Here is a 20848-nt window from a genome sequence, read left to right on the forward strand (position 1 = left end):
TTACTGTGCTATGATCCCTATGGATCTGGCACAACCAGTGGCACCAAAAGAGGGGGGAGGGTACTAATTACCTGGGCCCAGGTCTGATGGAGGGGACCAGGTCCCCATCCCCCTTGCCTAGCAGCAGTAGCTGCAGCTCTCTCCTCTTCCCAGCACATTGTGCTGTGTGCTGGGCTGCAGTGTAGCCAGGGATGTGCTTAACAATTTTTAAAAAATGTATATTTTTCTCTAAGCGTGCATGGCCACACCTCCTGTGATTAGGCCACATCCCTTGAAAAGTGCCTGGACCCAGCCAGGCTCTCTGCTACCTTGGGCACAAACACCACGCTGATGGTGTGCTGAGTTTAGGACCAGAGAATAGTTGCCACTACAACATTGGTCAGCAGTTAGGTCTCCTGGTTTTTAATTATGTTTAAAAACCAGGAGTCCCAGCAGGTGACCAGGATCAGGCGAAAGGGTAAGACAGCTGATAATCACTTGTCCAATGTTGTACCAAAATTTCAGTCTGGAGTCTGATCAAGTGTGTACCCAGCTTAAGAGGAGTCAAAATTTGTCAGTACCGTAACCTAAAAACAAGTAGATTATATGAAGTTTAGTAACACTTTTGAATTGATTATATTGAACTTTATTTGGTAAATGTATTCACATCCTCTCCTCCTGAAGTGCTAAATGTCGGATTAATGTCAAATTTGCAAAGTTTGGCAGTGGTTAAAGATCAGTAGGTTCAAATTCAGATTGGGCTGTATATTGCAATCATTAAAGTGGGAGATAATGGGCCTTATACAGGTTTGTTAGCAAACCAAAAAGTTAGCGATTGGGCAAAACCATTTGCAGTGCAGGTGGGGCAGATGTAACATGTGCAGAGAGATTTAGATTTGGGTGGGGGTGTGTTCAAATTGAAATCTAAATTGAGGTATAGAAATGAAGCAGCCATTAGTTACCATACACAGAAACAATATAACACACCCAAATCTAAAACTTGACATTGTTTTAACCAGCAACAAAATTATATAGGATGTTATAACTATTAACAGAAAGCTTAAGCAAATTTGTTTTAATTATTTGTGGTGAACAAGCAAGTGGAGTCCATAGGTGTTTCTATAATAGGTGCAGAATAGGTGCAGTGTGTGTGATGCACACGCACCCCTGGGAACAGGGGGTCCCACACCACACACCCTGCACCCATATATTATACTTACACCTCCGGAGTCCTGCGGCGTCGGCCCTGAAGTGCAGGCAAAAATCACTTGGAAACTGGCTGCCGTGGACATTTTGAGTGATTTGTGCATGCGCACTGTTCCCGGAGATCTGAGCATGTTTGTAACTTCATTTTGTTATATCATCCTGATGACGGTGTATTAACACCGAAACGTTGATGGAGTTTTTGAAAAAGCCTGTGAGGGCCGTCCTTTATCTTTTGGATTCAAGTGTTCACTGTATATGTGAATAGACTGTAGCACCTAGGTGTTTGTTCCTGATTTATTGAGTGCCGATGTGCTTGGGATTATATATATATATATATATATATTGTGGCAGGAGAGGTACTTTGCCACCTGTAAGCTACACACAGGGTCCTGGGGGTGTATGGAAGTGTGGATGGACCAGGTTCCCATCCATTTGGCCCAGACCAGGTCTTATAGGCTTCTTAGCCTAAGAAGATGCTTCATCAGCCAGCACCTGGGTGCTGGGTTTAAAGCAGAGTCTCTCCCATGAGTCAGGGCTCCTGAAGGCAATTAGTGTCCAGGTGATAGGCCTGCTAGGGACAGTGGGATCCGGAGGGCTGGGCCACTAGTGTCAGGATGCCGGGACCTGAAGGGTTCCTTATTAAGTAATAGGGAGTGAGGAAGGGCCTAACCTCCCTGGTTGTTTCTACTAAAGACAGTGATCTTGTTTTATGTATATCTTTGTTTTTGAGATACCCGAAAAAAAGGTATTTGTTGTTTTTGCACAAGCCTGGAGTTGGTCGTTTTTGGATTTTTGTAGCAGAGCACATTCTAGCAAGTCTTCTGTTACAAATGGCACCTGATCATGGGGCCCTTCTGCTAGTTGTGGCACACGTGGCAGAGGACCAACAGCTGCAAGGTAGCGTCACACGTACCAGTGAACTTCAGACCAAGCTGAACTTGTGGGCATCAGTACCAGACCAAGGGTGCTGTGAGTAGTGATTAATCCCAACCCCACGGGGTAAAAATAATTATATGTTTTGTGTAAACTGAATGTGTTTTATTTTGGTGCAAAAGTTTGCATTGGCAGCAAAGAGGTTAAACAGGGTGCATGGCCTGTCCTGTTTTACATGCTTTGCACCATTCATTGAAAGTAGCTGTGCTGATATGCTCTAAGGGGTTGCAAGCAGCTGATAATTTATGACTGAATTTCTTTTCCAAGCTTATTTTTACCTGTGACTGCAAAATCTGGTAATGGGAGTCTGGTGTCCCTGTTAATCAGCTCATTAAGACCAATCAAGCAAAGTTGAAACCTTTTATAAATGTGGTTCTATTTAAATAGAGAAATTTTGTGGCACTATATGTCCCAGCAATCCATGAGTCCTAGTTTTAAGAGCCTGAAGGGATAAGTTGTTTATTTGCACTACCAGTGTACGGTATTTGGGACCAATATGTACATGCTACATTTCAGTGCTTTGTTAAAAGCTTAATCTGTGTTAAAAAGAGAAAAAAGTAATTATTATTTTCCCTTTCACTTACTGTTTTCAAAGGTAACATGGTGAATAAAGATTTTCAGATATACAGCATATTCTGAAGTGTCTCTTCAAATGGGTTTCAAAAAGAGAATTCATGCTAAAAAAACAAAAGGGATGACAGCTCTAACACCTCAGGTCAGGAACTTAAGTGACCCTATTAAAGCCCCACAGTTGGAGAATGAAGTGGAGAGCTTATTGGGGAGTAATCCTGATCTTGGGGAAGATTTTAGCATGGAACCTTTTTTTGGTGTCACATGATAAGTGACCTTGAAAGCAATGTCCAAATAAAAGGACCAGGAGCTAGAAGAGCTTAAGGAAAAATGTGATTTCCTTCAAGAGCAGTTGAAAACCTTAACACAAAAACTGGAGAAGAAGGAATCTCTTTTGTCTGACTTTCTGACCAAATTGTGAAGGAGTAGAGAAGAGATTGCCAAGCTCTCAGGCCAGGTGTCAGAGTTGCAGAAAACCTTGGCTAAGGCTAAACCCAGATCTGAAAACTTTGTAGTACAGGTTGAGTATCCCTTATCCAAAATGCTTGGGACCAGAGGTATTTTGGATATCGGATTTTTCCGTATTTTGGAATAATTGCATACCATAATGAGATATCATGGCAATGGGACCTAAATCTAAGCACAGAATGCATTTATGTTTTATATGCACCTTATACACACAGCCTGAAGGTAATTTTAGCCAATATTTTTTAGAACTTTGTGCATTAAACAAAGTGTGTCTACATTCACACAATTCATTTATGTTTCATATACACCTTATATACACAGTCTGAAGGTAATTTAATACAATATTTTTAATAACTGTCTGTATTAAACAAAGTTTGTGTACATTGAGCCATCAAAAAACAAAAGTTTCACTATCTCACTCTCACTCAAAAAAGTCCGTATTTCGGAATATTCCGTATTTCGGCTATTTTGATATGGGATACTCAACCTGTACATAGCCAAGGACTATTAGAGGAAATCTCCTGTTACCAGACACGATATGAGAGTTTGGTGCTGGCCAATAAGGCTCTTTCGCAAGACTTGGCGGAGCTTCAGGAGGAGGTTTCTAAGCTAAAACCATTGGCTATGCCTAGTTTCAGTTCAGACACAGGCATAGCTACACCAGTTGCTGAAGACATTATGCCGAAGGTTGGGTCAGAGATATCAGTCAAAGTGGAGATGCCATCTTCGGGGGAAATGATGCCAACGGTGGTGCAGTCTGCGGAAGAATGGTACCATACTGTATTGGAACCCGGCTATACTGGATTCCCTGTTCCAGCCAGAAGGAACAGGAAAGTTGAGCCAGAGCTGCCAGTGCCTAAGGCCCGGAAGGCTCCCTGCTTTGCCACTAGTAAGGCCATCTGCCTGGAAAGTGGAAATGAGGGCACTTCCTCAGAGGTAGAGCATTTACAGGCAGTAATGTCCATTCAGTTGGTATTGCCATTCCAGGAAGCTACAGACATTATTGCGCAGCGCACAGAAAATCCACGGGAATTTTTCAAGCAGCAAGAGAGAGCACCATCAGATGGCAGTGTTTTGTTGTTAACCCCTAGGACGGAAGTGATAAGTTCCTCCAAAGCAGCACCACTTCATTCTATGGATGAAGAATGTTGTAGTAGCTTGGGTGAAGAGTCGAAAAAGCCCTGAGTTCAGTAGAACCTGTTCAAGATGGAGCATGGCAGCCACAGGGATTCACAGATGTGTTTATGGATACACGAGATGAGGATGTGGGATGTCCGGCTGCTCCTCAGTTGGCAGGGAGTGAGGAGGAAGCTGTAATTGAGCTGGGAGAGGTTTATTTGATGAAAAGTAATCATCCACTTCCAAAACAAGAATCCTCTAATCTGCTGGATCTGTGGCAGAATGATGAACCCCAAGAATCTACCTGGACAGATGGCAATTTGATAACTACTCAAGAGCCCATCCTAGAGCAGGAAGTCTTATCTGAGCTGGAGATTGCTTCTGTTGAGGTCTTGGAAACCCAGGATCTGGACATCCAGTGCACATGTGAGACTTTCTTTGATGAATCACAAAGTCCGTACCTTTGGAGGTGTCTCGCCCATGTGAGCTAGTCATGGCTAAGCTAGTGGCAATAGAGGAGTCTACTTCCGAAGTCATTCTGGAACCTGCATCTGAAGGAGTTCCACTCGTGTATGTGGACGATAAGGTGCAAGATTTCGATCTTGGGGTTGTTGCACCCCGGCATGATCCACCATGAGAGGCTCAAGATCCAATTGCTGAATTGGGAAAGTTCATAAAGGACACACTAATTAAGGAGCAAGAGCCTGTCTCAGAGAAATTGGTGCAGGGTCCCATTTCTGAGATTGCTCTATCCACCGAGAGTTCCCTATATGAGACACGAGAGCTGGAAAATTTGAGGGGAGAGTACCAAAAGCTTGCCCTAAGTAACAGCCAGCTAAAAGAAGTTGTGAAGGAGAATCCTGAACTACGGAGTCGAATAAGAGACTTGGACAAGAGAATCAAAATAGGTTATGTGCCGGTCATAGAACGGCAGGAGTCGGTGACTAGGGTCAAAGATGGGAGATCGGAGGACGAAGCAGTCACGTTAATGAAGGAAATGTTACCAAAGCTGGAAAGACTGAAGGAAGCACTAAAAGTTCAACAAATGAAAAGACTTTCTGAGACTCGGGACCAGGGCCTCACTCACTCTAAGGGAAAGGGTGGGGGCAAAGTTGGACAATGACCTCAGAACAATTAAAGTCAGGGCAGAGATAGGTGTTACCGGTGCCAAGAGCTTGGCCATAAAAGGTGGAATTGTCCATATAGGCCAAGACCAGTGAGGGCCGAGGTGACTACTAGGCCCAGAGAGAACTTAAAAACCTTCCCCAGTCCAGAGTTGGTTAAAAAGAATGAAGCAACTTCCTCAGTAGCCAGTAAATCCGAGCCCGATAAGGGAAACATCCCTAAGGGTGTAAAGGTGAATAGAAGGGGAAATTTAGTGGGCAACAGGAAGTTGTCCATTAAAATGACCACTTTGGCCACTATGCCAAAGTGGAGGGAAAGGGAAGATGGCACAGTGGAGTCGTGCCACCAACCTTTAATGGAAATAGATTCCAAGGCCAGTTAAAAGGGCCTCAGGCGTGTACTTGGGAGAGGATCTTGGCACCTAGGTGTATGGTCCCAAGTTATGTCCCAAAGATTTGTCAACCCAAAGTAATTGGCAAATGTGAAACCTTGCCAATGTCACATGCCGCTTTTCTGAGCCAGGAAAAGCTGAGGGAAAGGGTATGTGGCGGGAGAGGTACTTTGCCACCTGTAAGATACACACAGGGTCCTGGGGGTGGATGGATCGGGTTCCCATCCATTTGGCCCAGACCAGGTCTTATACGCTTCTTAGCCCAAGAAGATGCTTCATCAGCCAGCACCTGGGTGCTGGGTTTAAAGTAGAGTCTCTCCCATGAGTCAGGGCTCCTGAAGGCAATTAGTGTCCAGGTGATAGGCCTGCTAGGGACAGTGGGATCCAGAGGGCTGGGCCACTAGTGTCAGGATGCCGGGACCTGAAGGGTTCCTTATTAAGTAATAGGGAGTGAGGCAGGGCCTAACCTCCCTGGTTGTTTATACTAAATACAGGGATCTTTGGTTTATGTATATCTTTGTTTTTGAGCTACCTGAATAAAAGGTATTTGTTGTTTTTGCACAAGCCTGGAGTCGGTCGTTGGTGGATTTTTGTAGCAGAGCACATTCTAGCAAGTCTCCTGTTACAATATATATATATATATATATATATATATATATATATATATATATATATATATATATATATATGAGAGAGAGAGAGAAACATGTAGCCCAGCACTCCCTTGGTAGAATCCGTGCCCCGGTGCCTCCAGAGAGATCAATCAACAGTGGCAAAAAATACTGCGGCACTCAGGGTCTTGTGAAAAAGCTGTATATTGGTCAACAATCACATCAGGTGCTTTCCTGATGTGATTGTTGACCAATATACAGCTTTTTCACAAGACCCTGAGTGCCGCAGTATTTTTTGCCACTATATATATATATATATATATATACATACAGAGAGAGAGAGAGATTGAGGGGAATAGACAGGACAGCACTCAGTAGTAAGAAAAAATATATGGCTGTGCAAGGTTAAAAAAAAGGTAATATAGACACTCACTTTTCCCAGAGATAGAAAAAAGAAAATACAAGCACTCACTATTACAGATCAAAAGATAAAATATTTATTCTTTAGAGAAATTCCATTACAATGTGTCCGATAGCTGCAGCTTGATAGCTGTTTCAACCAACAGTGTTTTTCCTCAGAAACTCCATAAGGCGGCACCGAGAGACGAATAACACTTCACAGCAGGAATACTTCAACATTTCAAATTTTTATTAATTTGTTATCAGGATAAAAACATGCAAACACATGTACCTTATAAATAAAGTCCCAATATCACATGTTGTCACCCCAGTACACAGGCCCGGTATGAGGACGCCGAACAAAGGCATCATCATCCTTCGCCCGTTGCCATAATGGTTCTGCTAAGTATGTTGGACTTGTAGATTTAGGTTTTTTTTATTCACTTCACAGGACCAAAGGGTTTGAGACATCTTGCAAATGGATGTCTACATTTTGGCAACTGTGCTTGATCAGGTTTATGTAATACGTAAAGTCTTTATTTTAAAGTGACACAACTCTTATGAAATGCAAAGAGTTCTTTGTGGGTATTTTGTCAGCTGAAGTGGCACATGATACAATGATGTCTCCTACTTCAGCTTCTTCTGCAATGTTGCTTCCAGGAAACTGACATCCACCAAGAGACCCACTGGTGATGAACAGTAAGCTAAGTGCACCGGAGAAAAATATCAGATTATGACATCTCAGGCTTAAAAGAATTGCCAATATATTATGAATTCTCTATCATGACCATAGTCGTGTGCACAGGGGGTGTCTGGTTTGCACAGACACACCCTAACAACTGAATCATCTCCCCAGTGCTCTGCTCAGTCTAAGATATGAAAGTCAGTCACTCCCACAAACAGGGTAGGCAGATGAGCCACTGTTCATTGGATAGCCATGTGAGTAGGTCCACTTCCTGACACTTTTGTTCATCATGAAGTACATTGTGAGCTGTGATGTCAAGTTGGGAATGGGACCAGCAATACAGAGAGGAGCAGCACTGCCATCTGACTTCTGTACTCTGAGGTGAGCCAGGAGATGAGGGCACTGTCACCATGAGTACGCCCACTGAGGATGCTGATGTAGACACTGATAAGAATGCTGCTGAAGAGTATTAGGGCTGAGGATGGTGCTGGGGGTTGTGGAAGGTGCTGATGAGGTCTGTGCATGCTGATGAGGGGTTGTGAAAAGTGATGAGGGCTGAGGATGGGCCTGAGGAAGGTGATGATAATGGTGCTGAGGGGCTGTGGATACTGATGAGGGGCTGAGGAAAGTGCTGTGGATGCTGATGACAGGCTGAGGAAAGTAATGAGGGATGATGACGAGGGTCTGAGGAAGGTGCTGTGGATGCTTATAAGGTTCTGAGGAAGGTGCTGTGGATGCTAATGAGGGGTTATGTACAATGATGAAGGGCTAAGGAAAGTGCTCTGGACTCTGATGAGGGCTTAGGAAGGTTATGTAGATGCTGATGAGGGGCTGAGGAAGGCGAATAGAGGCTGAGAATGGGTTTGGGGAAGGTGCTGAGGGGCTGAGGATGCAGATGAAGGTGATGAGAAATGAGGATGGTGTTGGTGGTTGAGAAGTTGCTAAGAATGCTGATTAGGGCTTTGGAAACTGGTGAGGGGCTGAGAAAGATGATGAGGGGTGAGAAAGGTGCTGAGGGGCAGATGAAGATGATGTGGGGGTTGGTCACAGGGGGGTCTCCAAACCGATAAGTTGCCTAGGGCCCCATGAGTATTTAATTTGGCTCTGATTACTAATAAGCATGGAATCAGCACAATTATTATCAGTCAGTATTGCAGTGGCTCTTTTCTTTTTCAACTAAATGATCCACACTATGGGTGGAATTCAATTGTTTTCAGCACCGGCAGCCATTAGATTGTGCCCAGCTGAGCTATTCAATTGTTTCTTAAAATGGGACTTTTCACATCACGCCCATTACTTTAGTTGGGTTTAGCTGCTTTATGCAATCAATTTTTTTTTAGTCTTCTTTTATTGTTGACATAATAAATATAAGCTGGGTGATTCGCCGGCTGTGAGTTATAATTTTCAAAAAAGAAATAAAAAAATAATTGCTCTTTTTAATTGTAGAACTTGTGTATGTTGAGTTTATCTAAATGGATAATGTGGACCATACAGTTGAATACAATAATCAATTAATTAATCAATCAATCAATCAATCTTCATTCTTCTTTTATTGTCTTGTTGCCACTAGGCCTCATCTCACTATCACTTAGCTTACTCAGCCAGTTAGCTCGGTGCAGCCTTTTGGCCTAAACTGGATCAAAACAATATTGTGAGCTGTGAGGTAGGTAAAATTGAGTGAAAATTACTGGAAATTATTGAGGTTAATAATACTCTAGGAACAAAAAAAGTTCAAATTATATGAGTTTAGCTTTTTTTGTCAATTTATGAAAAAAGTACATACAAAACCAAAACCAGTCACAATATTTTTGAAAACCAAAACCAGCAAAAATGGTTAGGCGCACATCTCTAATTGTAAGGAACTGCAGAATGCAGGTGCCATATAAATAAAGGATAATAGTAATACATAAATATTGTAGCAATTAGTTAGATGGGGATGTAGTTGGCATCCCGATAGACAGTACTCCGCTGGTCAAAAGGCCAACGCTGGAATCCTGACACTTGTCAGAATGTAGAAACCAGAATCCTGACAGCCCGAATCCCGAACGTAAGCATGCTGAAGGTTAGGGTTAGGCTGTGAGGGTTGGTTAAGGGTTAGACTGCGTGTTGGGGCGGAGGGTTAGGCTTAGGCTGCAGAAAGGCAGGGTTGGAGTTAGTTTGCGGGAAGGATAGGTTATGGTTAGCGTTAGTTTAGTTGCACATGCATGTCATAATTTTGCCAGTCGGGATGCCAGTGTTGGTATTCTGACCACGAGCATCATCAATTCCAGTATCCCATAAGTAACCCATTAGATATATGCATGAGCATTTGTACAAAACCAGTGCACATATATTCTTGCTATATTTTCTTTACTTAATTCATATACTGTATTTCCTATGTTGTCCCAAAACAGTTGTTTAAGTAATTGTTATCTAGATCAGATAATCTGGCAACCCTGTTAAATCTTTGTAGTGCTGTATTCATATAAATGATACCAGGGTCTCTCTGCCACTGACATTTGAGTTGTTTTTTGCTCTATCTTTGTTTTTTATTTGCCTTGACCTTTTTCTTTGTCACTGATTCATATTGGTTCTACAGTCCATGGGGGTAATTCTGAGTTGATACCAAATGCTAACTTTGTTAGCATTTGGGCAAAACCATGTGCACTGCAGGGGAGGCAGATATAATATGTGCAGAGAGAGTTAGATTTGGGTGTGGTGTGGTCAATCTGCAATCTAAATTGCAGTGTAAAAATAAAGCAGCCAGTATTTACCCTGTACAGAAACAAAATAACCCACCCAAATCTAACTCTCTCTGCACATGTTATATCTGCTCCCCCTGCAGTGTACATGGTTTTGCCAAACTGCTAACAAAGTTCCTGCTGCGATCAACTCAGAATTACCCCCCATTGTACTTTTACTTCCATTGTCCCATGCTTACAAATAAAGGCACATATCCACAAGCAGGTTAACATTGGGCCTAATTCAGACCTGATCGCAGCAGCAAATTTGTTAACTAATGGGCAAAACCATGTGCACTGCAGGGGGGGGGGGGGGGGGGCGGGGGCAGATATAACATGTGCAGAGAGAGTTAGATTTGGGTAAGGTGTGTTCAAACTGAAGTCTAAATTGCAGTGTAAAAAAAAAACAGCCAGTATTTACCCTGCACAGAAACAAAATAACCCACCCAATCCAACTCTCTCTGCAAATGTTATATCTACAACACCTGCAGCGCACATGGTTTTGCCCAGCTGCTATCAAATTTGCTGCTGCAATCAACTCTGAAATACTGCCATGGTTTTGCCCATTAGCTAACAAATTTGCTGCTGCGATCAGGTCTGAATTACCCCCTTTGTATTATCTTGTAGTGCATTTAATAAAATGCTAGAGCAATTGTCAAAACCAATTTATTACTACTGTATACAGATATGTCCTAATATATCGTTGCCGCGTACCGCATAGCAGGCGCCATGCAACTCGCGCCAGCTCCTTGTTATAAGTTGCATTGTAAATGTGACGTCACGTTATAATTGTAACATGCATTCTACTTTCTGTCCACCAGATGTCGTTTTTCCTAAACTCTATGGCGAATGCCTCAAATAGCCAATGGACCCTTCGTAGCGCTACCTGCTGATTGGCTGACGGGTTCGAATCCTAGCGGGACCAGAATTATTTTTTTGTGTGGATTCTTAATGTCCTTTTTAATGGAATGGGAAAAGTCAGAAAAAAAATGCGTGGGGTCCCCCCTCCTAAGCATAACCAGCCTCAGGCTCTTCGAGCCGGTCCTGGTTCTAAAAATCCGGGGGAAAAACGGACAGGGGATCCCCCGTATTTTTAAAACCAGCACCGGGCTCTGCGCCTGGTGCTGGTGCAAAAAATACGGGGGACAAAAAGAGTAGGGTTCCCCCGTATTTTTTACACCAGCATCGGGCTCCACTAGCTGGACAGATAATGCCACAGCCGGGGGTCACTTTTATACAGTGCCCTGCAGCCGTGGCATTAAATATCCAACTAGTCACCCCTGGCCGGGGACCCCTTCAATCAAGGGGTCCCCTCCCCCAGCCACCCAAGGGCCAGGGGTGAAGCCCGAGGCTGTCCCCCCCATCCAAGGGCTGCAGATAGGAGGCTGATAGCCTTGAGAAAATGTAAAGAATATTGTTTTTTCCAGTAGTACTAGAAGTCCCAGCAAGCCTCCCCCGCAAGCTGGTACTTGGAGAACCACAAGTACCAGCATGCGGGAGAAAAACGGGCCCGCTGGTACCTGTAGTTCTACTGGAAAATAAATACCCAAATAAAAACAGGAGACACACACCTTGAGAGTAAAACTTTATTTCACACCTGCCGACACACACATACTTACCTATGTTGACCCGCCGACTGCCACGTCTCCTGATCCGACGATCCGGGGTACCTGTGAATAAAATTATACTCACCTCAATCCAGTGTCCAGATATACTCCTCGTACTTGGCAAAAAAAATAAACAAACACCCGGACCAGCGGACTGAAAGGGGTTCCATGTTTTCACATGGGACCCCTTTCCCCGAATGCCGGGACTCCACGTGACTGCTGTCACAGAGGTCCCTTCAGCCAATCAGGAAGTGCCACGTCGTAGCACTCACCTGATTGGCTCTGTGCGTGTCTGAAGTGACAGAAGCGCATCGCACTGCTCCCTCCATTATATTCAATGGTGGGAACTTTCCGGTCAGCGGTGAGGTCACCCGCGGTCAGCGGCTGACCGCGGGTAACCCCACCGCTGACCAGAAAGTTCCCACCATTGAAACTAATGGAGGGACTTCAGACGCGCACAGAGCCAATCAGCAGAGTGCAAGGACGTTGCGCTCGCTGATTGGCTGAAGAGACACTTCTGTGACAGCTGTCACGGGGGTGTCTCTGCATTCGTGGAAAGGGGTCCCATGTGTAAACATGGGACCCTTTTCAGTCCGTTTGGTCCGGTGTGTTCGGTTTGTTGTTTTGCCAAGTATGTGGATTATAATCTGGACCCTGGATCAGGTGAGTATAATTATCTTTTATTTTCAGGTACCCGTGGATTCTACTTGGAGAAGAGGACCGACTGCTTTGTGTCAACATAGGTAAGTATGTGTGTGTCGGCAGGTGTGAAATAAAGTTTTACTGTCACGGTGTGTGTCTCCTGTTTTTATTTGGGTATTTTTTTTTCAGTAGAACTACAGGTACCAGTGGGCCCGTTTTTCTCCCGCATGCTGGTACATGTGGTACTCCAAGTACCATCTTGTCCTCCGTATTTTTGCACCAACACCCGGCGCAGAGCCCGGTGCTGGTTTTAAAAATACGGGGGATCCCCTGTCTATTTTTCCCTCGGATTTTTAGAACCAGGACCGGCTCGAAGAGCCCGAGGCTGGTTATGCTTTGGAGGGGGGACCCCACGCCATTTTTTTTCGGGTTTTTCCCATTCCATTTAAAAAAAAAAAAAAAAATCTTTTTAAAAATATATAAATAATACTTGTGCCTCCAAAAAAGACATACCAAGTACCTAATTCCTTCTAATATAAATATGGTTTGTACACAGACACCGGACAAAATCCGTTAATAGTACAACACATCAAAACACATCATATATTTACCTAGAGTACCAACTCATAACATGGTCAGCACTGGCATAATGGTTACAGTGTCCGCTTGCAATGCGTGCATCCTGTGTTGGAATCTTTTTGAGAACAGAAATATTTTTTTTTTCTGGTGAATTTATTTTTATATATTTTTTTTTTTATTAAATACACTTGTTTGGTCTGTTTTTTCTTTCCCGCTGGGCTCCATTATGTTTTGTAAACAGACACCTGATAAAATCCGTTATGGGTATACCACATTGCAGGCAGTGGGGAAGCAAATTCAGTTTGCACGCATTGTGGGCTACAGATTCAATCCACGGTTTGTGGACTGCATCCGGCGTCTTGCTGTACATCAGGCAAAAATGGCAGGGAGACGCTACGTTAGAGGGGAGCTTCTGATCCTGCTTAGGTGGCGGGACCGAGCAAAATACAGATATGGCCAGTCCTGCAGCCTCAGGTCACTCCAGAGGAAGTGGAGTAATCTGGTCACCAGGGAGCCCAGGAAACTGGAATTACTGCGGCTGTCCCTGAGGAGTAAGTACAGTCCAGTACTGCACATTATTACTACTGTATTTAAGTAATGTACATTTCTCTAATGTCCTAGAGGATGCTGGGGTCCATTTAGTACCATGGGGTATAGATAGGTCTGTAGGAGCCATCGGCACTAAATGACTTTAAACGTGTGGGCTGGCCCCTCCCTCTATGCCCCTCCTCCAGACGTCCGTTTAGAAATTGTGCCCGGAGGAATCCGTTTGGATGGGCGACCATGTTAAGGTCGACCACTATTGGTCGACGGTGACATGGTTGACATGGACTCATGGTTGACACATGAAAATGGTAGACATGACAGGTCAGCATATGAAAGGTCTCCAGTGATGAATACTCACCACTCTTCTGACTTCTGGCTCTGTTACGGGGTGGCGGCAGTGCTGCGGGAGTGAGCACTGGCCAGGCTTGGGCTATGTTCAGTACCCTCAGGAGCTAATGGTGTCCTGTCAGCGGAAGCAGAGCCATGGAACTTAATGAGAAGTTGGTTCCTACTTCATACCTCCCAGCTTTCTTATGTTCTAAGGAGGGACACATGCGTGGCGAACCCGCGTGCTCCCGAAAAGGGGATAGGGCCTATGAAAAGGGGCGTGGCTTTGCGGATGCCCCGCAATTGCTAGCCACGCTAAGCAGGGCAGCTAGAACTAGCATGCAGGCCAATCTAGCACCAGAGCTGCGCATTGCTATCGCAGTGGGAGGTACACACGGAGCGATCATGCGTAAAATCTAAGCAATCTAGTCAAATCTAAGTGATCGCTCAGTGAGTACCCCCCTTAAGTCCCACAAAGCAGGGAGACTTGCAGCAGCATCCTCTAGGATGTTAGAGAAATGCAGGCGTTCCGAAACATACAGTATCTGAGTGAGCCTAATAATGAGTATACTGTGAGATACTGTATGACATACTGTACAGTATGCTGTATCCGAAGTGGTGCATTCATGAACAAACTCCATATGCAGTAACCTTTTTGGTTGCTTTAAGAAATGTCATTTACAATATGGCTATCCCTGCCCCCCAGTCAAAACCTGTTTCTGCAGACACTACTGTTCAATTAGCAGCAGTTGAATGTGTATTCAGAGTAAAGTGGATTAACTCTTCGCTATTGTTTAGAAATGTAGTGTCTGCAGAAATGGTGTTTGACTGGGGGGAGGGACAGCCATACAATACTGTATGTTATACTGTAAATGACATTTCTTAGCAAACAGAAAGCCCTCCTTGTGATACATTTCTCTGTGAGTGAAAAATTGCACCAGCAAATTAGCTCATAACTGTCAATTGTCAAAAACAGTCTGTACCATGACAGTTAGGAGCTGATTGGCAATGGCTGAAACATTACTTGCCAAGTAACTATGCAGTGCTCTACTAAACAAAGTGGTACTGATCATCAGGGCAGCGGGCGGCAGTGGAGCATAAACCGAGAGGAGCAGCTGCAGCAGTTTATCACTGCTGCTGGGCTGCCCCTGTCACCCCAGGATCAGAGTTGGCAGCAGGTGTTGTGGCAGCCTGGATGGTGTGCATGGCTTATTACACCTGCATTAAAATAAATGTTGCCAGCATGAGGGGTATCAAATGCAAAAAGCATATACAGCATATTCTCTTGCATACTGTATATCAGTGTGCCTAAGTTCACGACTCCCTTATATTATAAATTATCATATGTCACTTCAGATGCTGCTATAATATCTAAAAGGGGGAGCTCTGCCTGCCGTAATATCTAAAAGGGGACTCCAGCTGCCGTAATGTCTAAAAGGGGGCTCCGCCTGCCATACTGTGTAAAAGGGGGCTCCACCTGCCGTAGTGTGTAAAACGGGGCTCCACCTGCCGTACTGTGTAAAAGGGGGCTCCACCTGCCGTAGTGTGTAAAACGGGGCTCCACCTGCCGTACTGTGTAAAAGGGGGCTCTACCTGCCGTAGTGTGTAAAACGGGGCTCCACCTGCCGTACTGTGTAAAAGGGGGCTCTACCTGCCTTATTGTGTAAAAGGGGACTCTACCTGCCGTGGTCATGGTTGACATATGAAAATGGTCAACATGACAGGTCAGCATATGAAAAGGTAGACATGGCTTTTTTTTTAAATAGATTTTTAACTTTTTCATGCTTTACTATACACGTGGACTACGATTTGGAATAGTAACCTGTGCCGAGCACAGCGGTAGCGGAGCGAGGCACCTTGCCCGCAGCATGGCGAGCGAAGCGAGCCATGCAAGGAGACGCGGTACACTAATTCAGGTTCCCCGTCACTTTACGAATTAAACGACACCAAAAACAGTCCAAACATCCATGTTGACCTTTTCATGTGTCGACCATTGCCATGTGTCGACCATGAGTGCATGTTGACCATGTCACTGTCGACCAATAGTGGTCGACCTAATGATTGTCGACCTTAACATGGTCGACCATTCATACCGGAACCATGCCCGGACGCCACACACCATACCGCAATGCTCGTTATACCCTATGCCACACACCGCAATGCCCCTTATACATTATGCCACACACTGCAATCCCCTGAAACATTATACCACATACCACAATGCCCATGATATAGGTGTGGATCATAGAATCGACAGTAACTAGGTCAACAATGTTTAGGTCAACCACTATTGGTCGACAGTACCTAGGTCGACAGGGTTGGAAGGTCGACATGAGTTTTGTTTTTTGTTTTTGGTGTTGTTTTGTTCGTAAAGTGACGGGGAACCCCAATTAGTGCACCGTGCCCCTTCGCAGTAGTGGGCTCAGACTCTACTGTGCATGCAAAGATCTCCGGGAAAATGGCGCGGTGGCCATTTTCCCAGAGATTTCTCTACTGCGCATGCGCAGAACTCTGTGAAAATGAGTTTTAACGGCACATGTGACGTCGGCGCGGGACTCCGGAGAGGTGAGTATTACCCAAATGGGTGCACTGTGTGTGGTGGGGGCCCCCTCTGGACACATTTGCACCCATTATAGAAACACCAGTGCCTGTGACACATTATGACACACCGCAATGTCCGTGATACATTATGCCACACACCACAATGCCCATTACACATTAAGTCCTACAGTAATGCTTCTAATTACTTTTACATTACTGTACCTACTCGTTGCCAGGGGTTTACTTGTACAGGGGATCCGGTCTTGGAGTCGACAATACTTAGGTCGACAGTGTCTAGGTTGATCACAATTGGTCGATAGTAAGTAGGTCAACAGGGTGTCTAGGTCATCAGGGCCTCTTGGTAGACATGTACTATATCGACATGACAAAAGGTTGACATGCATTTTTCTAAAATGTTTTAATTTTTTGAACTTTTTCATATTTTAAGATCCACATGGGTTACGAATGGGAATAGTGACCGGTATCCGATTATATGGTCAACCATCATTAGGTCAACATTCATTAGGTTGACCACTAATTGGGGTTCCCGGTCACTCTGTGAAAAAAACGATACCCAAAAATGTCAATAGTACCATGTCGACCTATTTTCATGACGACCTAGCACATGTCCACTTATAGACCATGTCCACCTATCAACACTGTCGACCAATAGTGGTCGACATAATGACTGTCAACCTTAGTGTGGTGCACCCAATGACCGTTACCCCGTGTACCTAAGCACCTCCTCAGCCATTATTTACTGTTACAACATTCAGTATGTGCAGTAATGTACTGTATCTAAGGGCACTGTACATTCCTTTTTGTACCCAGGGCGTCAGCAGCAGATAAGGTGGCGAAGGGCCGGCACCACTCTTTCACTGCCATAGCGGGGACCAGCGCGACAAGCAGTAAGTCTTGTACTCTCTTTATTGGGTACTCTTTATACCAGTGGTTCCCAAACGTTTTTGAGTCACGGCACCCCTAGGCCAAAAGTTTCTTATTGAGAAATTTAGAAACAAATAAATAAACAAATGTAAAATGTGCTTGTACAGTACTGTATGTCATCCTTAGGTTCAATTACTGTATGTGGTGAGGGACAGGATTCACTTCTGATTGTCCAAATACTGTACTGTAATTTATGATTGGAAGACCCCAGCACTAATTTTGCCTATTACAGTGACAATAAATATTTGAATTGGTTCTTGATCACCCCTGCAAGAGTCTATTTTTATTTTTGAGATTTACCAGTGTCTGTGAAACTGATCATAGATGTGCTAAATTTAGCACATCTACGATCTGGTCTGAATTAGGCCCCAGGTGCGATTTGCACCTTGTGAAATGTACAGTAAACCAAGAGGGTATGAATGCTTTTGTTTGATTACTGCTGGGGACAATGGTAATGCTGTGACCAATGTGTTTAATACAGGCACCCCTGGACCAATTCCTCCGCCGCCGGCAATTGCGGACCCGCCTCGTCCTGGTAAGACAGTTTTGTTAAGTTAAGGCTCATTTCACCACTGTTTCTAAACCTTATTCCCCACCATGTGCCTCTTATCCTACACCTCCCACTGTGCCTCAGCTTCCCCTTGTCTTTTAGCCTTTCCCTGCTCCTGTGGCTGAGCCTCCCCATGTCTCTGCTGTGGAACATCATGATGTCACGTAAACTGTGCTTTATAGGGTTCCTTGGGGGCCTGGTACAGTACAGTATTTACAGTCATTTATCTTTTTTCCTATAAAACAGGTACTGGCCAAGTTCCAGAGCCTATTACAGTGACAATAAATATTTGATCACCCCTGCAAGCGTCTATTTTTATTTTTGAGATTTACGGGCATTGCATAGGAGTCTTGATCACCCCTGCAAGCGTCTATTTTTATTTTTGAGATTTACGGGCATTGCATAGGAGTCACTTTATAAGCGGGACATAAGGGGCACTCCTGGGGACATAAAGGGCACTACTACTGGGGGCATTTCTTTTATGGGCTCTACTGTACATAAGGGGCACTAACAGTACAGTGGCCATAGCATAAGGGGCAATACTACTGTGGGCATTGTATAAGGGGCGGTACTGCTGTGGGCATTATGTGTATTAGGGGTGCTACTGCTGTGGGCTTTGTGTATGAGGGGCACTAATGTGTGTCATAACATGAAGAAGGGACACCCCTACAGTACAGTATGTGGTGGAATGTGAATAAGATTGTGCTACTGTGCATCATAATTTTAATTGGGTATACTATATATAGTGGGCCATGCACCTTGATTTTTGACCAGGGCGCTATGGCCCGGACAACCTGACTAGGGGTACAGTCATAATATGTTATTTTACATGCATACTGTTCATAAACTTTGATAAAGTGCTGTACAGTATACTGTACAGTACTCAACCTGTCTTACTGTTCTAATACTGTACATTGTTTTTTATTTTCACAGACCAACTCCGGCGATTGGTCCTTATACTGAGGGCGGTAGTCCAACAAATGTTTGTTTATATTTTACGTTGCTTATAAAAAAAAAATGTTTTTTGTTTTTTTCCTTCCAGTTTTTTTATTAAAGTTTTTATATAATTTACAGTTATTTTGTGTTATTATAATTTGTGTTAGTTTCCACCTTAGTACACTAAGGGGGGTATTCAATGCCGGACAAGGGGGCTAGAAGGTTCTGAAAATGGGACTTTTCACACGTTTTATAGGAGAAGTTGCTTTCTCGTATTCAACGGGGTCCCGCGTTGCTTGCCCCCCACCCTCCCGGCGAGGCAAAAACGGCATGTCATTTATAACATACAGTATTGTATGGCTGTCCCTCCCCCCAGTCAAACACCATTTCTGCAGACACTACATTTCTAAACAATAGCGAAGAGTTAATCCACTTTACTCTGAATACACATTCAACTGCTGCTAATTGAACAGTAGTGTCTGCAGAAACAGGTTTTGACTGGGGGGCAGGGATAGCCATATTGTAAATGACATTTCTTAAAGCAACCAAAAAGGTTACTGCATATGGAGTTTGTTCATGAATGCACCACTTCGGATACAGCATACTGTACAGTATGTCATACAGTATCTCACAGTATACTCATTATTAGGCTCACTCAGATACTGTATGTTTCGGAACGCCTGTATTTCTCTAACATCCTAGAGGATGCTGCTGGCAAGTCTCCCTGCTTTGTAGGACTTAAGGGGGGTACTCACGGAGCGATCACTTAGATTTGACTAGATTGCCAAGATTTTACGCATGATCGCTCCATGTGTACCTCCAATTGCGATAGCGATGCGCAACTCTGCGCATCGCTATCGCTGGTGCTAGATTGGCCTGCATGCTAGATCTCGCTGCCCTGCTTAGCGTGGCTAGCAATTGCAGGGCATCAGCGAAGCCACTCCCCTTTTCATAGGCCCTATACCCTTTTCGGGAGCACGCAGGTTCGCCACGCATGTGTCCCTCCTTAGAACATAAGAAAGTTTGGAGGTATGAAGTAGGAACCAACTTCTCATTAAGTTCCATGGCTCTGCAGGACACCATTAGCTCCTGAGGGTACTGAACATAGCCCAAGCCTGGCCAGTGCTCACTCCCGCAGCACTGCCGCCACCCCCTAACAGAGCCAGAAGTCAGAAGATTGGTGATTATTAATCACTGGAGACCTTTCATATGCTGACCTGTCATGTCGACCATTTTCATGTGTCAACCATGAGTCCATGTCGACCATGTCACTGTCGACCAATAGTGGTCGACCTAATGACTGTCGACCTTAACATGGTCGCCCATCCAAACGGATTCCTCCGGGCACAATTTCTAAACTGACATCTGGAGGAGGGGCATAGAGGGAGGGGCCAGCCCACACGTTTAAAGTCATTTAATGCCGATGGCTCCTACAGACCTGTCTATACCCCATGGTACTAAATGGACCCCAGCATCCTCTAGGACATTAGAGAAATGTACATCACTTAAATACAGTAGTAATAATGTGCAGTATTGGACTGTACTTACTCCTCAGGGACAGCCGCAGTAATTCCAGTTTCCTGGGCTCCCTGGTGACCAGATCACTCCACTTCCTCTGGAGTGACCTGAGGCTGCAGGACTGGTTATACCTGTATTTTGCTCGGATCTCAAGGCGGGCTTTATTGTAAGCCCGCCGCTTCTCCGAGTTCGTAGTAAATGGCCGGTCCCGCCACCTAAGCAGGATCAGAAGCTCCCCTCTAACGTAGCATCTCCCTGCCATTTTTGCCTGATGTACAGTAAGACGCCGGATGCAGTCCACAAACCGTGGATTGAATCTGTAGCCCACAATGTGTGCAAACTGAATTTGCTTCCCCACCGCCTGCAATGTGGTATACCCATAACGAATTTTATCCGGTGTCTGTGTACAAAACATAATGGAGCCCAGCGGGAAAGAAAAAACAGACCAAAC

At 44.5% G+C, this 20848-nt stretch overlaps 1 long non-coding RNA gene across 1 annotated transcript; it reads left to right on the forward strand.

The window, feature by feature from the left end:
- Positions 1 to 1694: 1694 nt before the first annotated feature.
- On the forward strand, positions 1695 to 19020 carry LOC134911709 (uncharacterized). The gene is made up of 4 exons (XR_010176785.1): positions 1695 to 2154; positions 17280 to 17356; positions 17875 to 17928; positions 18877 to 19020. It is a non-coding gene; the product is annotated as an uncharacterized LOC134911709 (long non-coding RNA).
- The last annotated feature ends 1828 nt before the right edge of the window (positions 19021 to 20848 follow it).

Source organism: Pseudophryne corroboree, chromosome 4 (genome assembly GCF_028390025.1).
Source record: "Pseudophryne corroboree isolate aPseCor3 chromosome 4, aPseCor3.hap2, whole genome shotgun sequence".
Classification (NCBI taxonomy): Eukaryota; Metazoa; Chordata; class Amphibia; order Anura; family Myobatrachidae; genus Pseudophryne; species Pseudophryne corroboree.